Genomic DNA, 13,181 nt, shown 5'->3' with positions numbered 1-13,181 from the left:
AATTAAAAGTACACAACCAGGTGATCATTTAATGTCGTAGTGGCACGTTTTCTTTATTATGTTTCTCATCTCTCTGCTCCACAGTCCATACTCTTAGCAATAGTCATTAGGCAGCTAGTCATCACCACCCACCGCCAACTCTTGGGCTACTCTTTTACCAACGAATAGTGGGATTCACCGTCACATTATAACGCCCCCACGGCTGAAAGAGCGAGCATGTTTGGCGCGACGGGGATGCGAACCCGCGATCCTCAGATTACAAGTCGCACGCCTTAACACCTTTGGCCATGTCGGGCCCAAACATGGATTTAGTAGATAAGATAAAACTAGAGTGAGACGAAAACTGCTATTAGTAGTTCCTATCACATTTTCTCAACAAACTATGGGAGGATAATGTTTTCACAGTCATCTGCTAGTACATTTATTATCCACCAGTTACTACACTTCACCCAACAAAATGGTTGGTGCTGGAAAAATATATAAAAAATTACCTTGTGTATGCGAAAAAAAAAATGACCACATAAGAACTGGATTTGATTTGTTTTGTATTTCGCGCAAAGTTACACGAGAGCTATCTGCGTTAGCCGTCCCTAATTTAGCAGTGTAAGACTAGAAGGAAAGCAACTAGTCATCACCACCCACCGCTAACTCTTGGGCTACTCTTTTACCAACGAAAAGTGTGATTGACCATAACAGTATAAGGCCCCCACGGCTGAAAGGGCGAGCATGTTTCGTGTGACAGTGATTCCAACCCACGACCCTTAGATTACGAGTCGAGTACCTTAACCACCTGGCCATGCCGGGCCATTATTAAGATTGTAGAAAATATTATTGTAAGCTATATTTTAATGTTTTGAGTTGATTGCTTATTTGCTAAAGGTTGCTTGACACAACATACACAAAGCTTATGAAAGTTGAAAATCTGGAAATTTCGTGCAGTCTTTGGAAAGGGTATAATATAATTAGCAGGCTCAGTGAAACATTTAATGATTTTTAAAAAAATAACTGATTCAGTTTATTGCGAGTAAAAGAGCTATTAGCAACAGTGGCGTATTCAGATAAAGGCTAGAGAGGGCTCAACACCAGGGCGTATTGATAATTTTATTCTATATAAAATTACATGGGATGTAGGACCCACAGAAATGACTAGCCCAGGGCCCACACAACCTTAAATTCACCATTGGTTAGTAAGTAAATTCTGTAAGTAACTTTTCTTTTTTTAATTTAGGCATCCCATTAGTCTTGCAGTTTATGTTCAAAGTTGTTTGGGAACATAAGCCTACAACTTGTGTCAAAGTGAACGTAACCTATAGAAAACGTTATAGAAAAATAAATTACTCATTATCATTACGTGATCTGGACTAAAGAAAATTTTACCAAATAACCTAGAAAGGACCCATCCAATGACATAACGCGTTACAATAATATGTATATACACATATACAGTCATGTGAAAAAGTTAGAACACCCTATGAAAGCATGTGTATTTTTGTAACATTTTTGGATATATAGATATTTAATCTCAATGTTAACAATACTGAGAGATTATAGGAATATAACTAAACAATTAACACTGACGAAAAGACATTTCAAGATCTTCTGTAAATGTAATTCTACAAAAATGCATATTCTAACTGAGGAAAAAGTCAGGACACCCCCATATTTATTCCCACTTAAAATGGCTCAACTCACGCACAGGTGTATCACACCAGATGCACATGATTAGAAGATCGTTACTCAGAATTTTAAATGAGGCTTGCCCTATTTAAACCTCAGACATTTAGTTTGTTGTGCTCCTGACTGTTGAATTGAGAGTGAATACCATGGTGAGAGCAAAAGAGCTGTCTGAGGCCTTCAGAAAGAAAATTGTAGCAGCTTACGAGTCTGGTAAGGGATTTAAAAATATCCCCCAAAAAATTGAAATAAGCCATTCCACTGTCCGGAAAATAGTCAACAAGTGGAAGGCTTTCAAAACAACTGCCAACATGCCCAGGTCTGGTCGTCCAAGCAAGTTCACCCCGAGAGCAGACCGCAAGATGCTAAAAGAGGTCTCCAAAGACCCTAACATGTCATCACAGGACCTACAGCAGACCCTGCCTACTGTTGATGTGAAAGTGCATGACTCTACAATCAGAAAGAGACTGCACAAGTTTTACTTGCATGGAAGGTGTGCAAGGAGGAAACCTTTGCTCTCTGAGAGAAACATCAAGGCCAGGCTGAAGTTTGCCAGAGAGAATGTATACAAAGACCAGGACTTCTAGAATATCTTTGGACAGATGAGTCCAAATAATCAGTGATGTCGAGAAAACCCACTTGTAGAGAAATATATATGTAAAAACAGCTCGTTTGGGTTGAAAAAATATTTTACGTAGAGGAACGTAAAATATTTTCTCAACCCAAACGAGCCGTTTTTACATATAGATGAGTCCAAAATTGAATTATTTGGACACCAGAACAGAGGACATGTTTGGTGTAAACCAAATACAGCATTCCAGGAAAAGCACCTCATACCAACTGTGAAGCATGGAGGTGGAAGTGTCATGGTTTGGGGCTGCTTTGCTGCAGCAGGACCTGGACAGCTCACAATCATAGAATCCACCATGAATTCTACTGTGTATCAGAGAGTGCTTGAGGATCATGTGAGGCCATCTATACGAAAATTAAAGCTGAAGCTGAACTGGACCCTTCAACACAACAATCGCCCAAAACATACCAGTAAATCCACCAGAGACTGGCTGAAGACTGAAAATGGAGTGTCCTGGAATGGCCGAGTTAAAGCCCAGATCTTAATCCCATTGAGATGCTGTGGGTTGACTTGAAACGGGCTGTACATGCAAGAAACCCCTCAAACATCTCACAGCTGAAAGAATTCTGCATTGAGAAGTGGGACAAACTTTCTTCAGACCGATATCAGAGACTGGTAGACGACTACAAGAAGCGTCTCACTGCAGTTATTTCAGCCAAAGGGGGTAACACAAGCTATTAGGGGTACGGTGTCCTAACTTTTTCCTGAGTTAGAATATGCATTTTTGTAGAATTACATTTACAGAAGATCTTGAAAAGTCTTTTCTTCAGTGTTAATTGTTTAGTTATATTCCTATAATCTCTCAGTATTATTTAAATTGAGATTAAATATCTATATATTCAAAAATGTTACACAAATACACAGGCTTTCATAGGGTGTCCTAACTTTTTCACATGACTGTATATATATTATGTTAATTATCTTATAAAGGTTAGAATCAAATATACATATTTTATTATAATACATTTAATTTTCAAGAACAGTGTTGTTAGTAGTAATATAAAAAATAAATTTTTCTTTGCTTAACCTTCAGTGCACCTGGGGTCCATATGGATCCTGTATATATTTAATGATAATAATGTTGAAACTGTGATTTAGATGTTGAAAAGTTAGCATGCTGGCTTCTCATAGCATTGTGAAGATAAACTGTAAGAAAGACTTTGTACCATAAGTGTATAATATGTAATTTATTATTACAAAATATGAAATTTACTTATATCCATTTTCTCATATTCAGACAAAAAAAAGGCCCAGCATGGCCATGTGGTTAAGACACTCGTCTCGTAATCCGAGAGTCTCGGGTTCAAATCCCCATCACACCAAACATGCTCGCCCTTTCAGCCGCGGGGGCGCTATAATGTAACTGCCAATCCAACTATTCGTTGGTAAAAGAGTAGCACAAGAGTTTGTGATGGGTGATGATGACTAGCTGCCTTCCTTTTAGTCTTACACTGCTAAATTAGGGACAAATAGCGAATATATCCCTCATGTAGCTTTGCGCGAAATCCAAAAACAAACCAAACATAGGCAAAAAACGTCATCATTGACATATGTTTCGATAATACGGGCCACTTTTTCTATAATTGACATTTCACAATTAAAACTAATAAAATACTGAATAAAGAAACAGATTTCTCGAATATGTAACAAAAAACATCAAATTATACGAAAATATGCTTGGGGTCCGAACGGACCCAATGGGTCGAACTAAATCAAACTTTGTTTCAGAGCTAAACTAGTGCCAGATTTTGGACAACATGTCTTATTCTGAGTGAACATAAAGTGTTTCTCATATCTTTTACCAATCATTTTACAAACACTCATCACACCATACACTGGGTGTGGAGCGACCATCACAGACATGGTTTCCACATGCTGTACAGGTTTGACGGACCTTCTTGTCCACGATTCTTTGGCAAAGATAACATACATCATTTTTTGTTGCTGAAGCATCTTGACCAGCATGCTGTCTTGTGTCAAGCAATCCTAGATCTACAAAGACAGATTTCACACCTTTGTGCATTGTACGGAGATTCTGGAGAATCTCTGGGGTAGGTTGTGCGCATTACTTCACTTCAGGAAAGATCTAAATACGTAATCACTGTTTATCACAATGGATAACCTCTGTGAGTCCATGCACTCAATGTCTGATGAAGATACCAAGCTCCAAAGCTGTATATTACCGGAGGTTCGCAAGGACCCCATGCAACTTTTTATTCCCAAAAATTACTCGACTGCAAAACATCGAATGTTTTACCACTTTTGTGTCAGAGGGTAATAATGTGACAATTACATAAAAATAAATATAAATATAACTGGTTAATAAAAAAATATTTAAAAATATTTATCGTCGGGGTCCATATGGATCCCAGGTGTACTAATGAAGGTTAATCCAGGTACTGTTAAAATTCAAATGGGTAAAAAAACCCTCTAATGTCCTTACTTTAATTGAGTTGATACCTTTATGTTATCATTGTATTTACTAATACTTTTTACACAAATAGTAAGCTACTTATAAATAATAGTTTTAGGTCAGCAAAACACGATTAAATTACTAATTTCATGATAGGCCAATTACGTAACGCACAGCTTGCTTGCGATGTATTAAGCAATGAAAAGTGATTTATACTTCAGTCTGTTCACAAACTTTCACCAACCTTTGTCAATACCTGTTCTTTTTAATGTGTACCAACAATATTTTAGCACTGCAAAAAAACAACATGTTACAATGTAAACTTGGTGCTTGATATATGCTACTGTATCATTTATATCGTAATACAGATCTGTAAACGAAAAGGCTTTGTCAATTCTGAATGTATTGCCATCAAATTATCTGTACGTATTTTGAATGTCGTGAATATGCACGTTTAGTCGTCGAAGGCAGAAATTATGTACACTAAAGTGGTATATTTACACTGTACTTTATGGAGATACGAAGGTCACCAGCAGCTTTTGGAACGTATACATCCTCACAATGACATCCCTAAAGCCACATGAAGTTATTTGTTTTATTTTACTTTGGGAGAGTTTTGCATTATTTGTTGACAAGAAAGCATAACCTAATATACTCTTCAAAAAAGAAACGCAAAAGGGATATTTTTGTTATTTTAAAGAGAAATATATGTAATAACGTTACAAGCTCAGAGTATGTAATGTTACACGTGTTTAGGCACTGATTGTCAGACCAAAATGACAATAAAAGTTGTGCACTTTGAAAACGGAGGAAAATATCGGATTTTTCGCCAAAACGCATTCGTGTCCAATAAATTTGTTTGAGAGATCTGCATGTTCTGCAAGTGCAACACGTGCAAAATCCCTATAAAAGTGACGGGTTCTCGGTTTCCATAGCTCAGTGTTAAGCCACCGACACGCAATACAGTTACGCCAAGACTGACTGAAGCACAACGCAACAACGCCATTGGTCGCTTGGAAGCAGGCGAATCTCGATCAGATGTTGCCAGAGCTGTGAATGTGCACCCAAGCACCATCACAAGGCTATGGAATCGTCACCAACAACATGGATCAACTTGTGACCGTCCAATTTCTGGTAGACCTCGTGTGACCACGCCCGCACAAGATCGCTACATCCGGTTACGTCACCTTCGGGATAGGACCACCACTGCGACGTCTACTGCCTCAACCATACCAGGGCTGCGTAGGATTTCCGATCAGACCGTACGCAACCGTCTACGAGATTCTTAGGCCCCATGTTCAACCCATCATGGTGAACGTCAACGACGTTTTTTCAACATGACAACGCCCGTCCTCACACAGCCCGACTCACCACCGTCTTCTTGAGACACCACAACATCAACGTTCTTCTCTGGCCCTCCAGATCACCAGATTTAAACCCCATCGAACATCTTTGGGATAAGTTGGACCGACGTCTGCGACGTCAACAACCTCAACCGCAGACTCTACCTCAGCTTGCAGCAGCTTTGCAGGCTGAGTGGACAGCCATTCCACAGGATGTGATTCGTCATCTCATCGCTTCCATGGGCAGGAGATGCCAAGCAGTTATTGATGCTCACGGGGGGCATACTCGTTATTGACGTTGAGTGACGTTAAACTTCAACTAGTGAGCGTGGACTTCGCCTTTGCAGACTTTGGATGTTCAGCAGTGAATGTGCAAAGTTTCACACATGTCATACAGAACTACCCGGAATAAACTTGTTAACAATATGTCTCAAATTTTGCCTTTTGCGTTTCTTTTTTTTTGAAGAGTATACTTTTCTAGGCTGTTTTGTGAAAAAATAAGCTTTCAGTTTATTTTTACTTTATTCATTTGATATTTTAAGCTTTACAGCATGAGCTTATAAAATTATTGAATTAATCGGTAATATAGTTGGTTGAGTCTGTTCTTTTCTATGGTTAGATCTGACTGACTTCAGTGCACAGGCTCACTAATATATTTGCATGATTGCACATTGCCCTACACACAGCTAAGAGTGCCATTGTTATTTATTTTTAAAGTTTATACGTGTGATAACCCGACCTCCATTTCATCATGAGAATATATTCTTTCAACTTTCAAAGGGGTAGAACAATCTTTTAAATATTTTAGGTACTTTATTATGCCATATTAGATATGTGGTCTACGTCAGTCTTAGCTATTCCCAAACATGCGCTATCTACCAAACAAGCAACGTTGGAATTCTCATTGTACACTTTACCACCACCGTGAATTATCCACGGGTATCTACTGGTTCTGAAACGTGTATATTTTCGTGCTAATTACTGTAATTTACACAAATCAGAATATACTTTTAAAACACTTCCAGTTTCAAATTTTATATAACAGTATTGAATAGAAAACTATCACCTATAAAGTTTGTACAAGCTTTGAGTTATATCTTTCTCGTTTTCACTGCCAAATGGAATAACATTATTTAGATATGACAGTTTTTGTGAGAAAAATTTTAACAACTCACATATTTTTCACGAATACTAAAATCTCGCAAAAGCTTAAGTAAGATAAAAATAAGATAAAACTTTTTGTGTATATGCACGAGAAAACGAGTATTAGACAAATTTATTTTTTAATAGACGAAGAAAATTTATTTCCTGTTTTGTAAAACTTACTTTCATTATGTTGAATTTTGTTAGCTTAATGGCCAAAATACTATTTGCTGTATGATTATAGTTATTTTAAAAATGATAAGAGTACACATTTTTTCTTTTGTTTCAGGTTTTGCAAATTACAAATGAAAAAAAAAATGTTGCAGTTTTGTTTTTTCGCTGGCAGATTCGTTTAAGTTATCTTGTGAACAAAATTTAAACGTCCAGTCTATGTAACGATAACAAATTATTTTTATTCCATCCTAATGTTTACAGAAAGTGCTTTAACTATATAATTACTTGTCGACCACGTTTAAAATGGTTCTAGCTGCACAACACCCATATGAAGATTTGAAGATAAGTAGACAGTACTCTGGTCGTCCATAATTTAGCAGTGTAAGACTAGAGGCAGTTAGTTATCACCACCCACCGCCAACTCTTGGACTTCTCTTTTCCCAACAAATAGTGGGATTAACCGTAACATTATTACATCCTCACAGCTGAAGTGGCGGTCATGTTTCATGTGACTGCGATTTGAACACGCGACTCTCAGATTACGAGTCGAGCGCCGAACGCCTTAACCACCTGGCTATAAAGAATAAATGTATTTGTACCACTTCAGCTAAAAAGGAAAAACAATGGCTATAAAAGACATCACTACCCTAAAACAACTCTACAATTTCCACATCTTTCTCAAATTTATAATTTACTTTCGAATGTTCTAGAAAAACAGAGGCCAAACCCTTTGGGATTTTTAAAGCCTATCTTATAATGATGACCTACAGATGCCTTTGGTTAACAAACTGCCTTTTGTTGTTTTATAAATTATTGTGTGGTACTTAATCCTTTTGTATTGAAATATTTTATTATTCTGTGCCTGAAATCTATTTACAGTATATTTCATAAATGCGGTGTGTAAAAGCCGATATAAATTATGTTAGATATTGGAAATATTTAGTCATTATTATCATTTGAAATACCAGAGAATGAGTAACTTGTTATACACCCTGTGTGATAATTTACTCGCATTGAAGTTGTGTTTTAATAGAGTAAAATGTAATGGTAAAAATAAAATATATAAGTAAACTGAGCTATGCTGAAAAAATTGTTTTATTTTAAACAGATTATAGTTTCAATTCAACCTAGTAGTAAACTTTTATAGACATAATAATGGACGTAACTTACTTTAAAAGTTACGATTTGAACACCGAAAGATGACGAAGCATTAGAAACCAAACGGTCTAAAATTTATGATAAAATTCATTTAAACTGCAGATTTTTATTTCTATATCACTCAAAACCATTTAAGGGTAAGAAACGAAAATCTCTTTTTTTTTTCCCCTCTAATCGTATGTATTAGAGTTCGGTTATGGTACGAAAAACTTCTTGGGCAGTAATTTACGGAGAACACAGGTAGGTCTGAAATGCTATTTTCACACGACTCGGATATCCATTTTGAAATGAGCCAATTTAGAGAAAGGTGAGAAAAAAAATACACAGTTTACAGGAATTTTAATATTAAATTGTAGGCTTTATAGCTTAAAATGCATAATGTATATTTAGTTTTATCTTTCAGCCACTGAAGGTTTGTTTTGTGGCAAAGCACAAAACTACAGGATGGGTTATCTGTCCTGTTGATATTTTTAGCATTAAAACCCTTTAGGCTTACCCGGAACCATCTGAATTAACTGGTGAAACATGTCACTACAGAGACAGTTGTCTAACTAATGTTCTTCACTACGTTACAGAAATGCCAATAAAACTGGACTGTTATTTTAAATACACTGCAGGACTCAGTCAAGTATTCATCGTGTTTTAATTATATTTTGCTTTTTTAGTCACGAATATTTGTAATGCTTTAACAATACTGCAGCTTTTTTTGTATAAATGTACGCGCAGTAAAAATGATGCTGATAAAAATTCAATATATACAAGAAATATTAATTAAACTATGTATAGCGCCAGTTTATTTGATTTCGTACAAAGCTCTACGGGGACTATCTGCCATACCCGTCTTTAATTTTGTTTGTTTGTTTGTTTTTGAAGTTTGCGCAAAGCTACACAAAGGTTATCTGTGCAATCTATCCCTAATATGGCGGTAAGACTAGGGGAATGCAGCTAATCACCACTACCCACCTCCAACTCTTGGGCTACTGTTTTACCAACGAATAGTAGGATTGACTGTCACATCAAAACGCTTCCACGGCTGAAAGGGTGAGCGCGTTTTGCGTGATGTGGATTTGAACATGCGACCCTCGGATCACGAGTCGAATGCCTTAACCACCTGGCCTTTAATTTTGAAGTAATATATTAGTAAAAACCATCCACCGACAACTTTCAGGTTAATTTTGACAGGCTAACTTCTGGGATTTGACCGAACTTTCACCAAGCTTTGTTTACTTATTAAATAATTTTCGCGCAAAGTTACGAGAAGGCTATCTGCATTAGGTGTCACTGGTTTAGAAGTGCTAAACTACAGGAAACACAAACAAGACAACACCACGCTCAGCCAACTCATGGACTATATTCTTTACCAACGAACAGTCATATTTACCGTCAAATTATAATGTCTCCATGGTTGAAAAGATAAGCGTGTTCTTTGACAGGATTCGAGTCCGCGATCTGCATATTCTGGATTCTCTCTATATATTTCATGGGTTGCAACGGGACGCAAAACACGAACACTCAGCTCCACAGTTCGAAGAGTTATCCACGGTTGATCTACAGAATTCCAGCTTACTGATCTGCTTCAAATTAATATTTTGTTTTGAGGTGTACTTGCAAGACATCCTAGATGTTTAATCTATAATTAGTTTATGTGTTGTCAGAAGCTGAGAATTTGGTGTAAGTAGGTTGTTAGATTATGCATTCTGTAAACTTTTCAAAAAGATTATTTTCAGAAATTTTAAATGACGTTTTAATCACGACTGGTTAACTTTGTCGAAAAATGTAGAATAGGCAAAAAGAGCGAAGCCAATCTAATATAGTTGTTAATTATAGAAATCTAGGGGCACCTACGTATACAAGTTTACAACGTAGAATGCATGGGAATAATAATATGTAGGGAGACTGGTAGAAATTTAAGTATTACAATAGCAGAACATGAGTGTGTTCCGTCACATGTCTTGATACATTTTAACGACAAAAACATCGTAATAAAAATAAAATTGTCCAAATTATTTGTTGATAGCATAATATTAATAAACGTCAAATAAAACATGTTAATAAAGGAATACAAATCTTTAATAAATAAAACAAAAGGAACATGTTTATACTTGTACCAGCTCAAGGTTACGTGGTTGACGTCACCAGATGGCCCGGCATGGCTAGATGGGTTAAGGCGAGCGACTCTTAATCTGAGGGTCGCGGGTTCGCATTCCCGTCACACCAGACATGCTCGCCTTTTCAGCTGTGGAGGTGTTATAATGTGATGGTCAATCCCACTATTCGTTGGTAAAAGAGTAGCCCAAGAGTTGGCGGTGGGTGGTGATGACTAGCTGCCTTCCCTCTAGTCTTACACTGCTAAATTAGGGACGGCTAGCACAGATAGCCCTCGAGTAGCTTTGTGCGAAATTCAAAAACCAACACACAAGACGTCAACAGTTGGGTCTACTTAAGTGTCGTGTACAATTGTGATAAGTACCTGATAATGCTAGGTTAACAGTGGTAAAATGTTGTTCTTACATGATGCATTCTATCTCATTCTGGTTGTTTTTGAGTTTTAAATGATATGTTGATAAAATGTTTACTTGTACTTATGGTTAATTTGTGCATAAACTACAGATTTGTTAATGAGAAAGCTGGTTAAACGTTATTCCTGACGGACTAAATATGCATTTCCAGTAATATCTGCAGTAAGAAATGTCTTTCTCTCATTCTGGCATTAATACAACTAAATCTCACAAATGGCTGATACAGTATAATTGTTAAGGGTGCCTCACATATGCAATCATTAAACTGTGTTACGTTGTTACAAGAAACGTGGGTTAAAGAATTAAATATGATGCTTAGTATTAAAAAGAAATAAATAAAAAAACTTATACAATCGTTTTAGTGTAAGCGTATCTTAGCGTGGCAGGTGGTGATTAGCATGTAATTACTGGTAATTATAGACGTTGAGTGGGGCTTATAATGTACGTAACTGACTAGACGTTCATATACAATACTGTTTTATAATATCCAACTCTAATAGCTCTTTTTCTCAAATTCATTTGAGTTCGTAATTTGTCGTCTGTGTGCGTATTTAAAAACAGCTTTAATGACTGTAAACTAAATAAAGAACTAGAGGGCGTGTGTGAGAGTACGTTTTACCGAGTTTTGATAATCATGGACTCAAATCGTTGTTACGAAAGCGCTAAACAGAGAAGCAATTTTAATTAATGGCGAGAGATGAAGTTTTGGCAAGGAAATGTAAATTACCTTTATATTTGTCTCGGAACTTTGGCCAACAAGTGAATATAAACATTTATAAACTACGATCGTGTATAGTCGCTTAATCCTTGAAGAATCTACTAGAACGGAATGACACGCTTCGGTAATTATAAGTTATAAAATTGGTGTATTCTTGCTGTATTTGTAAGTTTGTACGCCTAAATCCCCTTGTACTACCTTCTAGCACGCAATACGCGTTTTTTAAACGTAATGTCTCCATTACGAATTGACAGGACAGTATATTAATCAGTGAATATTGTTTAGTGCAGCGAACACTCGCTTTGAACGTCAAGTGCGTTAGTACTCTGAAATGATATAAGCTAGATTGGCCTATTTTAAATAAATCAATGGATCTTTCCATGAATAACATGTAGCTCGCAAAGACCTTTAGCTGTTTCCAGAATAGGTAAGTGTGTAACCTTGTAACGTAATTCACTGTTTAGACAATAAATAATTGTATGTGTAGAATTAAATCGTTTTTTAACTACTTGTAACCGTACAACCAGATATCAGCCATATAACAGTTTTTAAGATACAAATATCGAAGTAATTGAGTTTGGCATGAGAGATGTATATTAAAGTTCAGATGGTGTATATGGTTGCGGATTGTTTCCATTGGAGTAAATATATATGTAGATACATATTACTATTTTTGGCTTACATAATGCAATGTTTAAAGGGATTCTCGGTGCCAGTTCTTTTCTTTTTTTTATAAGGGTGATATATACTATAAAAATGCATATTCGCAAACATTTTTCACATGAGCATTCATTTTCCAAAGTCCGTTCCTTCTCAAACACCACAAATCATTGAAACTTGACTAATTATAATAAATGATTAAACATCCAAATTACCTTCACCTCATTGTAAGTAATTTTTATAAGTGTTTTTCACTGAAGCTTTTCTGAGTCGTAATTTTTTTGGCTTCAAACAATTTGCTGTAAAAAAAAAACCCTTTGTGTGTGAGTACATGTTTTGAAATTTATCATTCCAAGAAAAAAATTAGAAAGGAAATCCACTGTAGCAATGCCACCGTCCATAGATTACATGTAACCTGTAAGAGTAATTGAGCATGTTCCTGATAACGAGAAACCCCACTTGTAGAGAAAAATATATATGTAAAAACGGCTGGTATGGATTGAGAAAATTCTATGTAGAGGAACGAACAACGTTTCGATCTTCTTCGGTCATCGTCAGGTTTACAAAGAAAGAAAGAGGTAATTGACCGATAGTCGACCACATGTTTGAAGGGGGTTGTGTAATTGAGTGTGGGAATGTAGAGGGCATGCTTAGATGTTTGATTATATTTATTAATGTAGGTATAAAGGTGTTCCTTTGTATTGGTTTATTTTGGGCTTGAGTTGTATGAGTAAGGCTTCTTTAATAT

Source organism: Tachypleus tridentatus, chromosome 13, assembly GCF_004210375.1.
Source record: "Tachypleus tridentatus isolate NWPU-2018 chromosome 13, ASM421037v1, whole genome shotgun sequence".
NCBI lineage: Eukaryota > Metazoa > Arthropoda > Merostomata > Xiphosura > Limulidae > Tachypleus > Tachypleus tridentatus.
The sequence above is the reverse complement of the archived record's forward strand: the minus strand, read 5'-3'. Positions refer to the sequence as shown.